We start from the raw sequence: 23228 nt of genomic DNA, 5'->3' as shown, positions 1-23228 counted from the left end.
CTCCCTGTGGTGCCCACCACTCCCTGAGCAGCTCAAGGGTGTTGGGAGATACCAGGCGTTCCTTCTCCAGAGACTCCCAGGCTTAAACCTATAAACCAGTTTTAATCATGTAAAGTGGCTTTTACGGCAGAGAACAGAGTGATCTCCTGATCTGGTGAATGTCTGATGTCTTCTCCCTCCATTGTTCACAGCCACAAGCTGCTCACATAGCTGAGAATAATTCCCATAATTGTTAGCAGCAGAAGAATTCTGTTATCATTAAATGGTTACTAGTCCACAAACCAATCAGTTATGTATTGGAGGTGTTAAGGACTAGACCAATCCCCCTTCAAATATAACATGGAGGTAGGTAGACCCTAACATCTTTCTTCTTCAAAGGCAAGTGTAAGATGCTGTATTCCACATGAAATTAAATTGGTTGTGCTTTTGGCTATAAGCCAAATCCACTTTATCCTTATGCAGTAGTTAAAATACAAACAAGATAAAGAAGAATTGTAATAAATTAACTGTATTGAAAAATTTAACAAATTATTGACTAACAAATAACAATTAATCCAAATATAGGACCATCCAATATACACGCCTTTGGCAAAGGCAAATTCAGCAAAGTAGATTATCTCACACACAGTTCTCTCAGCTCAGTTCTGAAGTCCAGCTCTGTGAGAGAGAGAGAAAAAAAACAAACTCCACATACAGTTTCATGGCTCAAGCAACTGCTGAATGCTGAACAATAACCCTGGTTCTATGGGAGCCTGATTCCACCCAATCATGCTGCTTCTATTGGTACAACTTTGAAAAAAGCCCAAGGCATCACAAGCTGTTGACTTAATTGGCTTGGAACAGACCACTTGACGCCTTTGTTTCAACCTCTGGTCTCAAAAAAAAGGACAGAATTCACCTTTTCAAGTCAGAGCATTGTCACAGAGGCTGAATCTCCAGTTGCAGCCACAACAGCTGCAGTTCATCTGCAAACTGCACTTCAGCTAGACCAGCAACTGTGCAAAGAGAACTGACATTGAGTGTCAGGTAGTTGATTTCAAAACATGCAATGATCTTTCAGCATTTCTTGGTTTTAAAACAATTTCTTGGTCCACAATCAAAAGTATATTTTACAACAGAATATACATTTTACATACATCTGTCTAGTCGCCCTCAGCCTTCCATCCTCTTGCAAAAACAATCTAAGTTTGTCCAACCCTTCCATTGAACTAATAAACTACAATCCAGGAATTATCCTGGTCAGCTTCTTCTGCATCTACTCCAAAGTGTCCAGATCTTTACTATTGTGTGGCCACCAGAACTGACCTCCCATAATACATCATCTCACATTTGTCCAGATTAAGTTCTATCTGTCATTTCTCAGCCCAACTTTCCAACCGATCTGGATTCTGCTCTGTAGTTTGACAACTTTCCACAAATCCATTAATTTTTGTGTCTTCAGCAAAATTACTAATCACACTATCCACACTTTCAATCAAACCATTCATATAAATTACAAATAACAGCGTTGCCAGCACCAATTCCAGCATAAAACCCCTTGTTACCGACCTCAGTCAGTAAAACAACCCTCAAAAACACCTTGACAAGGTTCCTCATGGGTGACAGGCTAGCAAGGTTAGATCTTCTAAGAGAAAGTGAGGACTGCAGATGCTGGAGATCAGAGCTGAAAATGTGTTGCTGGAAAAGCGCAGCAGGTCAGGCAGCATCCAAGGAGCAGGAGAATCGACATTTCGGGCATGAGCCCTTCTTCAGGGCTCATGCCCGAAACGTCGATTCTCCTGCTTCTTGGATGCTGCCTGACCTGCTGTGTTTTTCCAGCAACACATTTTTAGCAAGGTTCGATCTCATGGAATGCAGGTAGAACTAGTGGTTTTGATGCAGAAATGGCTCAGACGTAGAAAACAGAGAGTGTTGGTGGAGGGTTGCTTTTCAACTGGAGGCCTGTGACCAGTGGTGTGCCACAGGGATCAGTGATAGGTCCACTCCTTTTCTCATTTGTACAAAGGATTTGGATGAAAACGTAGGAGTGAGCACCCAGTGCATACTGGGTATCTTTTGGGAGCACATTTGGGCATAAGGCCAGCACCACAGCAAGGGTGAGCTACCCTCGAAGAAATGGACCATGGTAATTGACAATATGTTCACGCGGAACAAGCCCTCTTACATCCCCACCATTCTTCTCCCAAATCCATGTTTCTTAGTTCTTCAAATTGAAGGGGATGGGACTTGTTATGACAGCTCACTGCCTGGGTACTAGGCAGAGGCTAAAGGCAGAGTGAACTCAGATATGATAGCCCTTTCTCTAATCCAACGCTGCTTGGTTTAAAGGCTGAGGAACTATTCCAATCTCTAATGTGGATGCTGGCCAAGAACTAGAAATGTGAGGGCAAGACATATTGGGAGGGTGACTAAATTTCAGATTTGTGCAAAATCAAGGAGGAATGGGGAGGAAACTGAACAGACGTTGGAGTTTTTCCTCTTTCGTTGGGTAGGTAAATGTCAGCAGTTCATACAAATATTTACTCATGACAAGTTAACTGCAAACCTTTCAATAAAGTCCAGGGGCAAATCGCTAAAGTCCACCGTCAGTGCTATAATGAAGCTCTAGGGGAAAGTTGCGCTGGTGAATGGCGCTGCCTAAGGCATTGGGAAAGCAATTGCTGAAATCCTCCTGAAGAATAGCATTAAGATAACGATTCAGCGGAATTGGTTTCTGTTAATTTCCCTATGTAAAGAAAGGCGACAATTACCACATAGTGTGTTCAGAAATGCAGTTGTTTGTGTTAACCCGACAATTGATCTGGAGCTAGCAGTACACAAAATTTCGGTTCAATAATAAGATTTTAGTTTGGAACTGAATTGTAAAGAAAACTATATTCCAGCAATTTACAGGAATTATCTGTGGGTAAGTATTCAATGGCAGAAGGTGTAACACATGCCCATCTACATCCCCTCTCCTCACTACCTAACACTTCAGACACAAGTTGCAGGTGAAGCAGCACTTTACCTGCACTTCACTCCATTTACTCTACGTAATCACTGCTCACAATGTGGTCCCCTACAATGGGTAACTGCTTTGGAGAACACCTACATTCTGTCAGCAAAATTGGCCGTTGTAAAGTTATAGACTCCTACAGCACAGAAACTGACCCTTAAGTCCAATTCCTCCCAACCAACCAGACATTCCAATCTCACCTCAACCCACTTGCCAGCATTGACACCATATCATTCTCAACCTCTCTTGTTTTGTGGAGTTGTCCAAATGTCTTTAAAATCACTTAATTGCACTTCTTTCCATCTGGCAGCTCATTCCATACAAACACCACCTTCTACATGAAAAGGTTGCCCATTAGATCGTTTTAAAATCTTTCTCCTCTCACCTTAAGCCTTTCTCCTCTAGTTTTGGACTACCCCACCCTCAGAAAATAATCTTGAATATTCACCCTACCCATACCCCTCATGATTTCATAAACCTCTAAAAGGTCGCCCCTCAGCCTCCCATGCTCCAGCGAGAAAAGCACGAGCCCATTCAGCCTCTCCGTCCAACTCAAGCCTTCCAGTCCTGGCAACATACTTGTCAGTCTTTTCTGCTTCCTTTCAAGTTTAACAGCTTCTTTCCTTGAGCAGGGAGATGAGAACGGAACACAGCATTCCAAACGTGGCCTCACCAATGTATAGCTGCAATGTGCCATCCCATGTGACAACACTGTCACTTTCGTATCTTGTCTTGGGGTTTTTGTTTTAAAGAGGTTGTAACGGTTAAGGTTCAAAACTAATTACTGGTAAGAGCCTAAGTGAGGTCTTTAGTTTTTTTTTGAAAAGTTGCAACAGTTTGAATGGAAGCAGCCAGTTCTCATACGCCCGGCTTTCTAGTTAATTTTAGCTGTAATAGTCAGAAGCTGTTTGTTGTCCCAGAAAAATTGGAAGCTTCAGTAAATGATTTGCGTGCCTGGGCCTAAGCCATGTCTGTCAGATGTACTCTGATCTTCTCTCAGCTGTTATGCTGTAAGAGGACAGAGGTCTGCAAGATGGAGCCTGAAAACTTTATAAGTACAGGCCACATGCAGATACAGTGCTGACATCATATGCATATCCTTTAAAGGTATATTCCTTTATGATACATCATCTGCAGGACATGGTACAAAATCTCCCATATTCCAAAGAAAACCAATCCCAAACAGATAATTGTACAGAGGTACATGTTGTCAATTCAGTAATTATACACACATTTAACATAAGTGTTAACAAAATAAATAATTCAACATTGATATAGGGTCTTGGAGCCTTGACAACTTGTCCCAAACTGGTGATCATATGGTCCCATGGAGAGGTGTGTTCTTGTCTTGATTCCTTTTTATTGATAACTTGGTTGTTTGTTGATCGCTGCTGTCACTCAGCATCATCACACAATCAGCATTGTTTTTTTGCCTCTCCATATAAAATTGCATTGTCGTATTAAGAATAAATAACTGCAATGTCAAGAGAAATAATACTAGCTCATAGATTTAATCAGATGTCACACAACAGCAGGTTATAGTCCAAAATGTTTATTTGAAATCACAAACTTTCAGAGCAGTGTTCCTTCATCAGGTGAACTAACCTGGTATTGTGTGACTTCTGACTTTATCCACACAAGTTCTAACCCAGTACCAACACATCATAGATTTAATGTCATCAAACAATCATACCGGATACATGACTGAATATCTTGCATCCATTTTTCCCAGGTGAACTGTTGAGAGATGTTGTTTCACACCTCTGAAGTAGGTGGGACTTGAGCCTAGATTTCACAGTTCAGGGCTAGAAATACAATCACTGCACCACGAGAGGAATATATTGGAGATGTCCACGACCAAACAACCTCAGCTGCTTCATAATGACCAATGACCTTTCCTCTGTCATAAGGTCAGAAATGGAGATGTTCTCTGAAGATGAGCTGGCTCAGGACTAATGGATTCTATTTGGCAACTAGCTTTCCATTTTTGTTATGTTTAGGAATTAGGCATTTCTACCTCCTGCCCAAAATCCACAAACCTGACTGCTCTGGCCGAACCATTGTCTCAGCCTGTTCCTGCCCCACCGAACTCATCTCTGCATGCCTCAACACATTCCTGTCCCCCTCAGTCCAAGAACTCCCCACTTACGTTCGGGACACCACCCACGCCCTCCACCTCCTCCATGATTTTCGCTTCCCTAGCCCCCAACGCCTTATCTTCACCATGGACATCCAGTCCCTATACACCTCCATCCCCCATCATGAAGGCCACAAAGCCTTCTGCTTCTTCCTTTCCTGCCGAACCAACCAGTACCCTTCCACTGACACCCTCCTTCGACTGACTGAACTGGTCCTCACTCTGAACAACTTCTCTTTCTAATCCTCCCACTTCCTCCAAACCAAAGGATTTCTTGGATTTTCTTAGTGAAAACAGGCCCAAGTAAACATTTAGTTTCTTTGCCATTTCTTCATTATAAATTCTGCTGACTCTGCATAAAATGCATGCACATTTTGTTTTCACCAAACATTTTTGTTTTTCATACCTAAAGAAGTTTTCACATACCGTGGGCCCCAGCTATGCCTGCCTCTTCGTCGGACATGTGGAACAGTCCATCTTCCGCAGCTACACTGACACCACCCCCCACCTTTTCCTCCTCTACATCGATGACTGTATCGGCGCTACCTCGTGCTCCCACCAGGAGGTTGAACAGTTCATCCACTTTACTAACACCTTCCACCCCAACCTCAAATTTACCTGGACTGTCTCAGACTCCTCCCTCCCCTTCCTAGACCTCTCCATTTCTATCTCGGGCGACCGACTCAACACGGACATTTACTTTAAACCGACCGACTCCCACAGCTACCTAGATTACACCTCCTCCCACCCTGCCCCCTGTAAAAACGCCATCCCATATTCCCAATTCCTTCGCCTCCACTGCATCTGCTCCCAGGAGGACCAATTCCAATACCAAACAACCCAAATGGCCTCCTTCTTCAAAGACCGCAATTTCCTCTCAGACGTGGTTGACGATGCTCTCCACCGCATCTCCTCCACTTCCCGCTCCTCCGCCCTTGAACCCCGCCCCTCCAATCGCCACCAGGACAGAACCCCACTGGTCCTCACCTACCACCCCACCAACCTCCAGATACATCGTATCACCCTTTATCATTTCCACCACCTCCAAACAGACGCCACCACCAAGGATATATTTCCCTCCCCTCCCCTATCAGCGTTCCGGAAAGACCATTTCCTCCACGACTCTCTCGTCAGGTCCACACCCCCTACCCACCCAACCTCCACTCCTGGCACCTTCCCCTGCAACCGCAAGAAATGCAAAACTTGCTACCACACCTCCCCCCTCACTTCCCTCCAAGGACCCAAGGGATCCTTCCATATCCGTCACAAATTCACCTGCACCTCCACACACATCATTTACTGCATCCGCTGCACCCAATCTGGCCTCCTCTACAGTGTGGAGACAGGCCGCCTACTTGCAGAACATTTCAAAGGATACCTCTGGGACACCCGGACCAACCAACCCAACCGCCCCGTGGCTGAACACTTTAACTCCCCCTCCCACTCCACCAACGACATGCAGGTCCTTGGCCTCCTCCATCGCCAGACCATGGCAACACGACGCCCGGAAGAAGAGCGCCTGATCTTCTGCCTAGGAACCCTCCAACCACAAGGGATGAATGCAGATTTCTCCAGCTTCCTCAATTCCCCTCCCCCCACCTTATCTCAGTCCCAACCCTTGGACTCAGCACCGCCTTCTTGACCTGCAATCTTCTTCCCGACCTCTCCACCCCCATCCCCTCTCTGGCCTATCACCTTAACCTCCTTCCACCTATCGCATTCCCAACACCCGTTCCCCCAAGTCCCTCCTCCCTATCTTTTACTTAGCCTGCTTGGTACACCTTCCTTGTTCCTGAAGAAGGGCTTATGCCCAAAACGCCGATTCTCCTGCTCCTTGGATGCTGCCTGACCTGCTGCGCTTTTCCAGCAACACATTTTTCAGCTCTGATCTCCAGCATCTGCAGTACTCACTTTCTCCATGTTCAAATGCAAACAAAGCTGGATGAGATCCAAGCTTGCATTAACAAGAGGCAGATAAATCTAGTGCCACACAAATGCTGGACTGTGACCATTTATGGGGGAGGCAATGGCCTGCTGGTATTATTGCTAGACTGCTCATCCAGAGATCCACATAATATTCTGGAGACCCAGGTTCAAAATGAGCCACAGCAGTTTGCAGAGTTTGAATTCAATAAATATCTGAAATTCAGAATCTCATGATGACCATGAATCCATCGTCGCTTGTTAGAAAAACCCATCTGGGTCACTAATGTTCTTTAGGGAAGGAAACTGCCATTCTTACTGGTCAAGCCTACATTTGACTCCAGACCGATGGCAATGTGGTCGATGCTTACCTGCCCTCTGGACAATTAGGGATGGGCAATAAATGCTGGCTTGGCCAGTGATAACCTCTTCACATGAATGAATAAAGACCATCACTGATAAGAAACAATTTAACTCCCACTCCTTGACTTTCTGTGGTGTCACTATGATTTAATCCCCCACTATTTTTGGGATTAACATTGACCAGAAACTCAATTTGACAAGTTGCATAAATTCAATGCCTACAAGAACAGGTCAGAAGGTAAGAATACTGTGGTGAGTAATTCACCTCTTGAATCCCCAAAACATGTCCCTTATCTACAAGGCACAAATCAGGAGTGTGATGGAATACTCCCAACTGGCCTGGATGGGAGCAGCTCCAACAACACTCGAGAAGCTTGACACCATCCAGGACAAAGCAGCCCGCTTGATTGGCACCACATCCACAAGTATTGACTCCTTCCACCACCAATGCTCAGAAGCAGCAGTGAGTGCTACAAATAAGATGCACTGCAGCAGTTCACCAAACATCCTTGTACAGCACCTTCCAAAACTTTGACCACTTCTATTTCCAAGGATAAGGGTAGTAGATACATGGGAACACCAAACTTGAAAGTTGCCCCCCAAGCCACTCACATGCTGACTTGGAAATATATCGCCGTTCTGTGACTATCTTTGGATCTTTGCATCAAAACCCTGCAGCTTCCTCCCTAATGGCATTGTGGGTTAAACCACAGAAGGTGCACAGTAGTGGTTCAAGAAAGCTGCTCACCACCACCTACTCAAGGGCAAATAGGACCAGGCAATAAATGCTGGTCTAGCTAGTAATATCCACATCCCCCCAAAAAGCTTGGATTTCATGCTGCAGAGTTTGGTTGTGTCACATTGCATGTCTAGATAAGTACCGTGGAAATGTTTGACAATAAAGTCTTAAACCTCCAGGAGAACAACACAACTGAACCGCAATCATTCACATTGACCACCCAACCAAGCTTTCCCTTGACACCCTCATTCCCAATATGACCTGACTAGCCCCCAATAGTCAACTAAACTTCTGGCACATTGACTGACAAACCCTCTACCCTACCTGACTTGCTCTAATCACCTGTCCCAATCCCACTTTCCAGCTCATTTCCTCCCATTCAGTATCATCATTCCTGATCCAACTCCTCCCCCATGCTCCCAAAACTGACTCAGCACCATCACTTGACTTGGCTTCTGACCCCAAATCTTAACAACTCCTGACCTATCTGCCTTGCTGTCATCTTAACTCTTCAACCTGTATATTTCACCCATCCTTCCCAAAATACTACTTATACATTACCCACTTGCTTTTACGATGACAGAAGCATAGATTCACACAGTACAGAAGAGGCCCTCAGACCCATCGGGTCTCCCCTGATAAAAACTACACTAAATCTACACTTTTCCCACTTTCCAGCACTTGGCCCATAGCCTTAAATGCTACACAACTTCAAGAGCTCATTTAAGTACTTGTTAAAGGTTGTGAGGTTTCTCGTCTCAACAATTCTCCAGCGCATGCAGCCTGGATCCCCACCATGCTCTCGGTGAAAAAAAGCCTTCCTCAAATAACCTCTAAATCTTATGCATTTCATTTTAAAATAATGCCTCCTTATTACTGGCCCTTCAACTGAGAGGAACAGGTGCTTGACATCCATCTGGTCCATGAACCGCATAACCTATGACACCTCCAACAGGTCCTCTCTCAGCTTTAAAATACCACCAGTTCTCTTAGTGCCATTTGAACCCATATCCTTTGAGCATTATGCTGCTCCCCTGGGTTAATAACACAATTATGCTACACCTACACACCTTCTACACCCACTGTTGCTTTTAAGAGAAGCTTTGGGTCAACTGAACTCTTTACTCATTTTAATCCAGCAGCTCATGCCCCAGAAAGGGGGAATCTCTGCACTATGTCCTCCGAGGAACGCTGCACCAAATCAGTGCTGACGGATCGTCCATCTGAAGTGCATTCAGAAAATTTCAGAATACGTTGAGTGTTTAGTTTTCAATGGCCTGGTCAGAGTTGGAAAGAGGGTTTGAAATGAGCCATTGACTGACCCAAGCTCTCCTCAGACACATTGACCAACCCACATGTTTACTTTAGGACTCAACCATGTTTTCTTCCTTTAGGTGAGTCTGTTGGATATCAATGTATCCAGAGGGGAAGCTACCAAAGCTGCCTTTGGACAAATCTATGGAACTGAGAATATTTTGTTCCTTCCACATGATGTAACGTCTGAGAATTAGCTGAAAGGTACTAAAACAAACACTAATTTTGTCAACATTGACTTGTTCAATCTGACTGACTGTTTTCTAAACAGACACTTTGCTGCAACCAGTGGGAGTAACAATTAGCTGGAGTGAGTATGAATGGGAGTTACATTGTTGGCATTAGTAAGATTACACAATGCAATACGATTAAATATAATCAGTACAGCATTGAGGATCAACTTCCATGTGCTGAAAAAGGAGCACAAGGATGCATTTACATTTTAAAAATGTGCCCTCAGAGCAGCGTGTAAATATCCAGCCAGAAATGGGATGCTTCATTGGGAGCACAGATTCCAGAATTCAGTACTCAGTCTTTCCTCAGGCACTAATTTATACTGCTCACATTTTTCATCTTCCTCGGTTTGAGGGTCTCAGTGTTCCTGGCAGAGGATCTCAGTTCAATTGTTCCTTGTTTAAACCCTTGTGGTCTCAGTACATGTTTCTTGTGTAGGTCTTGGTTCAGATGGTCCTGGTTTAGTGCCCAAGGAGTGAGTACATGTTCTACTTTAGTATCTCAATTCTCTTGATGATTGTTCTCAGAGTCTATCCAGTTCTGGTCAAAAGATTAAGGCTTGTTGCCTCTTGCTAGGAAACCAGGATGCTCCTCAATGGTTTGATGTTGCACACCATTACCATTTTCCAGGTGAGTATATGGAGGAGGGGAGATGCTTTTTGCAAATCTACAGGTGGCTTATATTTCAGGATTTTGATGTTGCTGATTGTGGGGAAACAGGAAGCACCCTGGGAGCACTCTTCCCATTCCATGCACTGCCAATAGAAGGGTTCCCTGTGAGAATCTCCAAACATTCTGATTCAGCAGCAAGAGGGTTTGGTGAAAAGGTTCTGTCTAGGCCTTGGTCAACCACATTTCCCGAGGCAAAGATCAGGAAAATTCATCAATTGTTTGCATGAATAGATCATCCTTGATAATGAAACATCTGACAACTGGGATGGAAAGTTTCTTTGTAAGGAGAGATAGGATAGGATAGGATGGGATTATTTTCCCCGCAGCAAAGAAGTTTGAGGAGTGATCTGATTTAGTTACACAAGCCTATGGAGGCAAACTGGGAGAAAGTGATGACTGCAGATGCTGGAGGCAAAGACAGGGGAAACTGTAAAATTTTCTTCCCCATTTCAGATGTATCTCAGACCAATGGCTGAAAACATAAATTGAGGAGTAAGTGTTTTCCAGAAGACCTGAGGAATGAAATTTCCACTCAGAGGGTGGTGGATATATGGGATGCACTGGCTAAAAGGGTGTTGGAGTCAGGTGCTCTTGCAATATTAAAGAAGCATCTGAACGAGCACTTAAAATGCCAGAGCAAAGCAAGTGGAGGTAAATGGGATTAACATACTTTGTTGTTTGTTAGTCAGCATAGATATGATGAACTGAAGGGCCTGTTTCTCTGCTGCTTCCTGCTGTGACTCTATCACTCAGTATTTGCATGAGTCAGATGAGTCAGAAAATTCAATATCCATACACAGCAGGCTTGAACAACATTCACACTTGGGCTGATAAGTGGCAAGTAACATTCACAACATGCAAGTGCAAGGCAGTGATCTTCTCCAACATGAGACAATCTTAACTTCACATATATGCAATGGCATTGCCATCACTGAATTCTGAACTACAAATATCCTGGGTTATCCATTCTCAAGGACAGCTACGAATGGGCAATAAGTAATGGCTTGATCAGTGATGCCCACATCCCACAGACAAATTAAAAACCAGAATGTTTCTATGTTTCAAAACAGACCAGTCAGCATGTTGAATCTGTTTCACTACTCAGTTAGAGAATACAGAATCTCAACATTAATTGCATTTGAATGCTTTTGCTTCTTATCATCAGACAACCTTACCCAGCAACAAATTATCTTTCTCTTCAAAGGTCCATTTGTTCCCCTCAGCAATAGTTGTTTGGAAGAAAGAATAACATTTCAATTAATATTTGCATGAAGAAATGCTTTTATTGCGATTCCACAAAGGTTTTGCTCTCATTTTAAATTATTCCCCTCCAGTGGGAAGCATTTATCCAAATCTACCTAATCTAACCAAATCCTTTTCAAAATTCAAAACATTCAGGGGAGGGGTAGCATTGCAGGAATGTTACTAGACTAGTAATGCAAAGACCCAAGCTTAATGCCCTAATGCCAGTTATACAAATCTGACCATGATAACACGGCAAAAGACAGGTCAATGAATGGAGATCACAAAGCTACCAGATTGTCCTAAAAACCTGTCTACTTCTCTTGCATTCTTCAGGGAAGGAAATCTGATGGGAAATCTGAGGATCTTACCCAGTCTGCCCCGAGTCTACACCATTATGATCGATTCTAAAATGGCCTACCACAGCATACAGCTGCACAAAACTACCACAGCAAAGATGAATAAAAAAGAAAGGTAAAGGACCATCTGACACCATCTTAAGCATCAGGAATGATAAAAACAGCAAAGTTAATACAGCAAAGTCCTCCTCAGGACTATCAACTCGGGATGTTGAGAGAGGTGTCACACAGGCTATTCAAGCACCAGCCTCACATAAATATGCTCACTGCTTTTGTGAGTTAGTGAGAATGTCACTATAATAGTAGCCACTAAGGCCTAATGTTCTGGAGACCCGGGTTCAAGTCCTATCAGGGCTCATGGTGACATTTAAATTCAACAAAACAAAATCTGGAATTAGAAGCTGGTATAATTGCTACCATGAACTATTTGTCAATTGTTGGACAAATCCACCTGGTTCACTAACATCTTTTAGGGAAGAAAATCTACTGCCCTTCCATACTCTGGTCGATGTGTGATTCCAGAGCCACACTTCTCGGCGATTAACTGCATTCTGAGCAATTAGGAATGGGCAATAGATACTGGCCCAGCCAGCGATGCCCATATTCCATGAATGAATAAATAATAAAATAAAATAGTACCTCTATCACTTTCTCAAAGGAAATGAGGACGGGCAATCAAAGTTGACCTGGGTGAAGACCATTCCATCCAGGAATGAATAAAAACCCAACTCATTACTAAGTGCAATGAAGAGTAGAAGCTTGAGACCAGTTGCTGCAAAACACCATCACCAGTCACATATTGCACACCAGAGCATGTGCTCCTCATCTCTGCTCTCTGTCAGCCACATGCTCATCAATTTCCTGTAGATGTCAGTGGGCTATGACCACACCCCATTTAATATAATCAACTCAGAGAAAATGAGGACTGCCAATGCAGTAAATTAGAGTCAAAGTGTGTGGTGCTGAAAACTTTGGTCATTACAGTTATTCATAAACATACTTGCTCAAAATATACCGCATTGATGTGAATCTGGAATATAAATTAACCAAGTTACTGATTGATCTAATCCATCCGACCAAACTGTTGATCCACCCACTGAACAATCTTCACATCACAGTAACTAGTTCGCTCATTCCACTATATATCCTCTTCATTCGTGGATCAATCGGTTTATTCCAGTAACCAGGTTGCCTTCATTTTGCAACTGTCTGTACATGTCAGTATTTTCACATTAACTGAATGGCCTGCTGCCTGATGATTCCTATGATACTTGTATTGTAGGTCAGTGTAATTAAAGGAACTTATCTGGGAATACAGCACATGAGTAAAGAGACTGGAGGGAAAGGAGGAGTGATTGTTAATATCGCCTCCATAGCAGCTAATTCAGCAAAGTAACAATAGTTTATGAATGTATATTCAAAGCATTGCCAGAGGATTCTGGAAAACTTCCACAGTGGACAAAATACAATTAAGGGCAAAGCTGATTTTTCACATAATATACAACAAAGGAAAAGATATTTAACTTCCACACAAGCTGCCGGTCATCTGATTCAACTCACAACATCATTCAACTTCTGTAACTTCCCTTCAAGTGTCATTCACCTCAAACCATTCTCTCACAATCACAAGATGATTACATTTGAATCACTTTGGGTTTTTCCTTCGTCCCTCACTGGATTTGTTGGTCACTGTTTAATAGTCCATAGAATCTCACAGAACAGGAGAGGCTGTTTGGTCCATCGGGTCTGTACTGCCAAAAATGTAATGAATCTGCATCAGCCTTGCTTTCCAGGACAAGACCCATCAGAGTTGAAAAATGTGATGCTGGAAAAACACAGCAGGCCAGGCAGCATCCAAGGAGCAAGAGGAAAAGACCCATCAGAGGCCAACCACAACTATGGTTGGCCTCTGATGGGTCTTTTCCTGGAAAGCAACAGGAAAAGACAACAGGATATACATAGACAAAGATATAACAGAGACACTTAGAGCTCTATAAATACAATTAATTTATAAAGGACTTAAACAAATAATGCACACTGGCTGGGATGGAATTCCTCTCACTGTCTTAGCCACACCTCCTGATCAAGGGTATCTCTTGTAGTGGTATTCTTTGAAACCTTGCTGAAAATCAAGGATTTCCTAGGCTGCTTCAGAAACAGATCTGTGCCAAGTGTGTGCTTTATTTTGGATTAGTGGTGCTGGAAAAGCACAGCAGTTCAGGCAGCATCCGAGGAGCAGTAAAATCAACGTTTTAGGCAAAAGCCCTTCATCAGGAATACAGGCAGAGTGCCTGAAGGGTGGAGAGATAAATGAGAGGAGGGTGGGGGTGGGGAGAAAGTAGCATAGAGTACAATAGGTGAGTGGGAATGGGGATGAAGGTGATAGGTCTGGGAGGAGGGTGGGGGAAGGTAGCAAAGAGTACAATGGGTGGATGGGGGTGGGATGATGGTGATAGCTCAGAGAGGAGGGTGGAGTGGATAGGTGGAAAGGTAGATAGGCAGGTAGGACAAGTCATGGGGACAGTGCTGAGCTGGAAGTTTGGAACTGGGGTGAGGTGGGGGAAGGGGAAATGAGAAAACAGTTGAAGGGTTGAAGTGTTCCGAGGCGGAAGATGAGACATTCTTCCTCCAGGTGTCGGATGGTGAGGGAGCAGTGGTGAAGGAGGCCCAGGACCCCCATGTCCTCGGCAGAGTGGGAGAGGGAGTTGAAATGTTGGGCCACAGGGTGGTATGGTTGATTGGTGCGGGTGTCCCGGAGATGTTCCCTAAAGCACTCTGCGAGGAGGCGTCCAGTCTCCCCAATGTAGAGGAGACCGCATCGGGAGCAACGGATACAATAAATGATATTGGTGGATGTGCAGGTAAAACTTTGATGGATGTGGAAGGTTCCTTTAGGGCCTTGGATGGAGGTGAGGGAGGAGGTGTGGGCAATTCCTGCGGTGGCAGGGGAAGGTGCCAGAATGGGAGAGTGGGTTGTAGGGGTGTGTGGACCTGACCAGGTAGTCACGGAGGGAATGGTCTTTGCGGAAGCTGGAAAGGGGTGGGGAGGGAAATATATCCCTGGTGGTGGGGTCCGCTTGGAAGTGTCGGAAATGTCGTTGGATGATTTGGTTTATGCGAAGGTGGGTAGGGTGGAAGGTAAGCACCAGAGGGGTTCTCTTCTCTGTGTACTTAACCAAACTTGAATCTTCTGTCCTTATTTGAAAGTAATAGTAGTTAATGATTTGCAATCTTAACTCTTAGCAGACCTGAATGACTCAGCATAATCACATTCACCTAAAAGCCTCAGATTAGATAAGAAACCCTACAGTGTGGAGACAAACTCTTCGGCCGCACCAGTTCACACTGACCCTCCAAAGAGTAACCCACCCAGACCTGTTCCCCTACATTCACCCCTGACTAATGCATCTAATACTACGGGCAATTTAGCATGGCCAATTCACCCAACCTGCACATCTTTGGACTGTTGGAGGGAACCCACACAGGCACAGGGAGAATGTGCAAACTCCACAAAAACAGTTGCCCAAGGCAGGAATTGAACCCGGGTCCATGGTACTGTGAGGCATCGGTGTTAACCACTGAGCCACCATGTTCCTGATATCTTTAGCCTTATCCAAAACAGAAGTCCTCTATTTCACGGCCCTCTCTCTTTACTAAAAATATGTGCCTAGCCTAACTCCGTCCCAACAATTTACGCTGACACTTCAGTTTAGCAATGAGGGAATGTTGCTCTGCTATTAGTCACTGAGATGTTAAAATGAGACTATGCCTGCCCCCTCAGGGGATATAAACGTTACCATTACTCCTGTTTCAAAGAGGACCATGGGATATCTCCAGTGTACTGACTAGTATTTATCTAAACCGTCCCTTTGTGGCATACAAATACAGAGTATAGCTGAATAACAACCCATTTTGTCTTACATTCATCAGGACAATGCCAAGGAAAACCAAAGTGAGGGAAAAACTACATTTATCCCAAATGTGAGGAGTGTACAGATTGGTTGACAGAAGTACCCACTTCATAGAATCCATAGTGTGAAGACAGGCCTATTGAGTCCACACCGACTCTCTGAAGAGCATCTCACCCAAATTCACCCCAACCCTGTAACGCTATATTGCCCATGGCTTCTTCACCTAACTTGCACAATTCTGGACCTTTAGCATGGCCAATTCACCTACCTGCACATCTTTGACTCTAGAAGGAAACCAACATGCCTGGAGGAAATGCACGCAGAGAAGGAGAGAATGCACAAACACCACACAGACAAGTCGCCTGAGGCTGAAATTGAACCCAGGTCCCTGGCACCATGAGGTAGCAGTGCTAACCACTGAGCTACCACGTCACCCTCTTGGTAGAAGCATTGCCATGGAGAGGTTAATTATGGAGAATCCACATAGATTCCTTCCCTTTCTTTAGCTTTGCTTGTTACATTCTCTGTTACCAAGTCCGTTCTCCCCTCATCCCACTTCAGTGGGACTGTCTGTTCTTTCTAGTCTGGCACTTAGACACACCATTGTTCTGCCATTCTAACTATCTGAACTATCAAAAACCTTTCTCCCACAAGTACTCCACATCTTCAGCTCCACACTATAACATAAATGCTGCCCTCTTCACAGTTCACACTTCACTTCAGCTCTGGTGAAGAGTCATCTAGACTCAAAATGGTAGCTTGCTCTCACTCTCCATGCCTACTGCCTGTCGCTGTGATCTCCAGCATTTTTTGCTTTCAGAGAAGTTACTTATGACTGACAGTTTCCTGCTCAGCTTTCCTTCACATTTTAAATTAAATAAATGCTGACAAACGTAATCAGGACTATTCTTCATGTAAGGGGTAAATGTTGACATGACTTAGGTGACCTGTTTCTGTGCCAGTGTATTTCCATATATACACATATTTCTGTTTGGTGGAGTGTTCCAGCTAATTCTCTGCTATTTCATGGTGAAGAGGTCTGATTCCTTTCTTCCTTAGACCAGTTTATTCAGCCTCAAAGCACCGAGTAGTAGGATTCACTACGTCATTGTCTGTGAGTGCTGTATTATAATGCAAAGGGTAAAGGCTTTCTGTATAAATAATGCACTAATACCTTGTAAGAATCTAAGAACAAGCACCAGCTGTAGAGCAAGTAACAGGCCACATGGTCCCTCAAGCTTGCTCTGCTTCCTCAGTAAGTACCTTGACTTAATTTTCTCACCCTACCTCTTGATAACCTTAGTGCCCAAAACTCTGTCAATGTTGACCGTGAATGTCGCCAGTAAGTAAGGATCCACACTCTCACATAGTGGGATTGAGTAAGTAATGCCATACATTGATATGGAGGGTACCAAAGCTATTGCGCTGCCTGTGCAAACCTGTGACCATGCACCAAACTGGGATCTGCAAGACTGGCCTCTGCTGGTCCATGGACTGAGCTTGTTTCAAACTCCATGGCTCCATTTCTTCTGCAATCCCAGCAGCTGATCCCAAGTCACAATTATGGTACTTATGAAATAGGAGTTTTAGTTGACCATGTCTGCACCAAAACTAGTACAATCAAGACTGGTTTTGGGCTTCAACACCATTTTCCTGACTTATCCTCACACCCAGTGATTCTGAGGGACCAAAGATCTATCTCAGCAATGGAAATACAATCTTCTGGGATGGAGAGCTTCAATATTCATGAACTTTTGACAGAATTTCCTCAATTTTCCTCTTCTCAGGCCAAAATGATTGTGCACAAAACCCTTGTGCTCCCTGTGTTTTAGATTCCCAAGCCAGGTGAAACAATCTCTACATGTATTCTTGATGAAGACGTGCTGGTGTTGAACTGGGGTAGGCTAAGTCAGAAGTCACACAACACCAGGTTATACTCCAACAGTTTTGTTTGAAATCACTGCTCCATTACACCTAATGAATGAGCTGTGCTCCGAATGCTTGTCTGATTTCACATAAACCTGGTGGACTATAACTATGCGACTTCTGACTCAATGTCTCCTCTGACAAGCCCTGTCAGAAATTTGCAAAGATCAGTTAGACCACCTCTCATTCTTCTAAAGATAGGAGAACATCTTACAGGGACCTCACCTATCACTAGGAGAACCGTGAAGAGCCTGGCATCACTTCTCTCCTGGAGGCCCCAACACAATGTCCTGGTATTCAGGCACTCCTCTGAACAGCTTTAGGCCTTCCTCTCCATTAATGGAATGGTGGGTATTGTCAATACTACATGTGGGTGTGGAGGAGGATGGATCCCTAGATAGTGGCGAGTGTTGATGAGATGCAGCTTGTGTGGTGGGGGTTGGCAGGAAATTGGAAGTAAGGCATGTGCAGTGGCTTTCAAAACACCAGCTCCCACTTCCTAATACAGGGTCCTTCAGTCAAACACAATGTGCATGTGAATGATACCTCCACCAATTATTTCCTTATTCCTGGGTTCTAATCTCCAATGAATGACTTCCTCATGCCTGTATTCTAATCTCTTGCAATTAAGGCCAACATGCTGTTTGCCTTCTTACTTGTTAGCTGGGGTGAGAGCTTGGTGCTGGAAAATCACAGCAGGTAAGGCAGCATCCGAGGAGCAGGAGAATCAACGTTTTGGACATAGGCCCTTCAGCAGGCCTTATGTTTGCTGCATCGACATGTGAGCATTGTTTTCCTTTAATGAGTACACACCAATCTCTCTAAACATCAACCTTCACAAATTTCAAGCCTTTTAAATATTCTACTTGATGACAAAAATGAACAAAGTGAACAAGTGCATACTTATAAAATGACAATTCGTCCACCACTTTGTTACTCGACATTATTTAACCTGGTTAAGCATTATTACCACCGCTTTGTGACCTCCACACAGCTGCCATTTTTGTCTAGCTTTGAATGTCTAGCAAATGTCGATATAATACTCTCTTTGCAAAATTCATTAACATAGAGTGCAAATGCCTTAGCCCCCAACACTGATCATTGTGACCCTCCAGATGACACAGTCTGTCAATTCAAAAAATGAGCTTCTTCCTTCCTAATTGTTTATGCATGTTAATATTATTAGCAACAATACCATGAACTCTTGTGTTATCTTTCCAGTGAAATCCAAATATACTGCATTGCCTGGTTCTCATTTATCGACACTAGCAGTTAGATCGAGTATAGTACTGGAAAAGCACAGCAGGTCAGGCTGCATTCGAGGAGCAGGAGAATCGATGTTTCGGGCATAAGCACTTCATCAGGATGGGATGATGAATGGCTTATGCCCGAAACATGATTCTCCTGCTCATGGATGCTGCCTGACCGGCTGTGCATTTCCAGCACTACACTCTCAACTCTGATCTCCAGCATCTGCAGTCCTCACTTTCTTCACTGGTGGTTAGATCATCATACATGGGGCAGGAGACACACCTCAAACTGATTATTGGTAAAAGGGTGTGGGGCTACATGGAGGTCGACTTGCTCCAAGCGTTTAATATCTCCAGGTAAAAATGACCCCAGGGTATGGGGTTTGAGAGGCAAGTCTAATCAGATTGAATGTATTGATGACCCTAATTGTTACATGTGTTTGAATTATGTTGCCTCTCAGGTGAGCCTCACACAAAGCACAAACACTTTCCAGGAACTTGGACTGGATTCCTGATTCCCCCAGTCTGCTGCAGTCAGGATGGGCCCTCATCACAAAACTCCACATAAACTAACATCTGAGAGCTTCCTGTCAGGAAGTTGTAAAGGTCTATAAAACTCAAAGAGTATGAGACATTACAAAGTTTCTGCTTTCAGCTGACCTGCCTTGAGAAGCATGGGGTTCGATTACAAGCGCTGTGTCCTGTCTTCGTCGACACTAAGCTTCTGACAGATCTGAAAGCAGTGAAGGCTCCAGACCACAAGGAGAAACTTGAGCTGATGATAGCCAACCTTGGAGTTCTGAAGTGAGTTTGAACATAATCAGGAAGTGGGGTGGGAATTGAGAGGATGAAAACATGTTCAAATGTCTACATGCAGTATTTGTAATGTCTTTCAGAAATGACTGGTGTGGTAACCACAAAATGACACAGATTGAATTCTGGATCATCAGCATTAACCTGAGAATTTGCATGTTTGATTTGATGAGTCTGCAGAATGATGAGAGTCGATATGCAAACTACCCGGGAATGTCTACTGGAAATCAGTGATGTTGGCTGTTTCGTTAGATTCTCCCAGATTGGGTAGAAGTCCAAGTGGTGTGCTGCCTTAATATACTGGAAGGATTTATGTTCTAATGGTGGGGTATTTTAAACGAACAGAATGCTCATGATCACCATCTGACTTTTACAGGACTTCACACATTGCAGAGTGATTCTTGCAGCTCGTCATGGATCAGACCAGGAGTGGAGCATCGCTGAAGTTGTTGGAAAATGGCAAGCTTGAGTATAAAGTCATCCCTACAATTCTTACAGAAAATCCAAAATCTATTTAGGAACCTCAGTGTATTCAAGCAACAGGTCACTGAGAACATCCAAAACTTAAAACCTTTTCAAATATAAAATAATTCATATTTTAACTGGTGTTTTCATATTAAATTGTTGATGATAAATGAGAACTGATCAAGGCGATGTTACATTCTCATAAGAAGCATGCTGATGATTCTCTTGTGATATCATAACATATGACCCGAGGGCATAAAGACTTCAAATTCTATCTTACACAGATGACTTGAAGCATGGCACTCGACAACACAGGATTGCATATCCCTGCCTCAGCTACTTATGTGGCTGAGGAAAGCAGCAATTGTTCACAATACAATAGTTAGCTGCATAAAAAGCAGTTGGATTCTTTAATATCAATAACCATGCCCAATTTCTGATGTCACAGGAGAGACACAGGTTTCAGAATAGTCACAGCTTTCAACTGCTGAAAGGAACACAAACCAGCGTTATTTCTGTGTAAAGTGGCTTTTGCCGCAGAGAACAGAGAGACCTCCTGATCTGGTGAATGTCTGATGTCTCCTCCCTATGTTGTTCTCAGCCACAAGCTGCTCACATAGCTGAGAACAAATCACATAATTGTCAGCAGCAGAGAGATTTTTGTAATCATTAAATGTTACTCATCCACAGACCCATCAGTTACATACCTCCTTCAAATATAACATGAAGGTAGCCTAGACACTAACATCTCTATTATTCAAAGACAAGTGTAAGATGCTGTGTTCCAGATGAAATTAAATTGGTTGCACAGTTTGGCTTTAAGCCAAATACACTTTAATCTTACCCTGTAGTTAAAATACACACAAAAGATAAAAGAATTGTAATAAATTAATTCTATTGGAAAACTTAATAGTATTACAGATTATTAGCAAAAAAATAACTAATCCAAATGTAGTACCATTCACTAAACATGCCTTTGGCAAAGGCAAATTCAGTAAAATAGATTATCTTATACGCAGTTCTGGCAGCAATCTGAACTCCAGCTTTTAGCCATGACAGAGAAAGGAATAACAGCTTCCACATACAGCTTCACGACCCAAGCAACTGCTGAAAGCTGAAAAACACCGTGGTTCTGTGGGAGCCTGACTCCACCCATTCATGCTGCTTCTATTGGTCCAACTTTGAAAAAGACCCAAGGCATCACAAGCTGTTTACTTAAATGATTTGGAACAGATTGCTGGGTGTCTCTGTTTCAACCTCTGCTCTTGAAGAAAAAAGGACAGAATTCACCTTTATAAGCCATTGCATTGTCACAGAGGCTGAAACTCTAGTTGCAGCCACAACAGCTGCAGCTCATCTGCAAAACTGCACTTCAACTGAACCAGCAATTGTGCAAACAGAACTGACAATGAGTGCCAGGTTACTTGCTTTCAAAACAAGCAATGATCCTTTAGCAACTCTTGGTTTTAAAACAATTTCTTTGTCCACAATCAAAAATACATCTTACAATAGAACACACACTTTACATACATCTTTCAATTCACCTTCAGCCTCCCACACTCTTGCAAAAACAAGTTAGATTTGTCTAACCCTTCCTTTGAACTCATAAACTACAATCCAGGTAATATTCTGGTCAGCTTCTTTTGCACCCACTCCAAAGTGTCCCGATCTTTTCGATAGTGTGGCCACCAGAAGTGCACACAATACTTTAAATGTGGTTGAGCGAAAGTTTCACATAGCTGCAACATGATTTGCCAATTTTTATAAACCAAGTCCCAATCAATGAAGGCAAGTATGCTGCATGCCTTCTTTATCACCTTATCCACAGCTCCACCATTGCAGAGCTGACCTCCCATAATACGTCATCTCACAGTTCCATTTCTCTGCCCAACTTTCCAATTGATCTATATTCTGCTGTGTCTTTTGATAACCTTCCACGACTCTATTAATTTTCGTGTCATCAGCAAAATTACTGATCAGACACACCACAATTTCAATCAAATCATTTATATAAATGACAAATAACAGTGGTCCCAGCACCAATCCCAGCGGAAACCCTTTGTCACGGACCTCAGTCAGTAAAACAACTCTCAACAACACCTTGACAAGGTTCCTCATGGGAAACTGGTCAGCAAGGATCAATCTCATGGAATACGGGTAGAACTAGCTATTTTGATACAGAAGTGGCTAGAAGGTAGAAAACATAGGAGTGTTGCTTTTCAGACTGGAGGCCTATGACCAGCGGTGTGTCACAAGGATCAGTGTTGGGTCCACTCCTTTTCTTATTTATATGAAAGATCTTGGAAGTGAACATAGGAGTGAGTACCCAGTGCATACTGGTTATCTTTTGGCAGTGTATTTGTGCACAAGGCAATCACCACAGCAAGGGTGACCTCCCCTTGAAGAAATGGGCCATGGTAATTGACAATATGTTCACGCTGAACAAGCCATCCTACATCCCCACCATCCTTCTCCCAAATCCATGTTTCTTAGTTCTTCAAATTGAAGGGGATGGGTCTTGTTATGACAGCTCACTGCCTGGGTACTGTGCAGGGACTAAAGGCAGAGTGAACTCAGATATGACAGCCCTTTCTCTAATCCAACGCTGCTTGGTTTAAAGGCTGAGGATCGATTCCAATCCATAATGTGGATGCTGGACATGAACTAGAAATGTGAGAGCGTGAGAAAGTGGGAGGGTGATGGATTTTCAGATTGGTGCAAAACCACAAAGGAATGGGGAGAAAACTGATTAGAATTTGGACTTTATCCTCTTTCTTTGTGTAGGTAAATGTCAACAGCTCATTCAAATATTTATTTATGACAAGTTAATTGCAAATATTTAATAAATTCCAGGGGCAAATCGCTAAAATCCACCGTCAGTGCTA

General features: G+C 43.4%; 1 pseudogene; it reads left to right on the top strand.

The window, feature by feature from the left end:
* The first annotated feature begins 10290 nt into the window (after window positions 1–10290).
* Window positions 10291–20396, top strand: LOC140492307 (15-hydroxyprostaglandin dehydrogenase [NAD(+)]-like; annotated as a pseudogene).
* The last annotated feature ends 2832 nt before the right edge of the window (window positions 20397–23228 follow it).

The sequence above is a fragment of the Chiloscyllium punctatum genome, chromosome 20 (assembly GCF_047496795.1).
Source record: "Chiloscyllium punctatum isolate Juve2018m chromosome 20, sChiPun1.3, whole genome shotgun sequence".
Lineage (NCBI taxonomy): Eukaryota > Metazoa > Chordata > Chondrichthyes > Orectolobiformes > Hemiscylliidae > Chiloscyllium > Chiloscyllium punctatum.
Note: the sequence above shows the minus strand (reverse complement) of the source record. Positions and strands in the feature narration are given on the sequence as shown.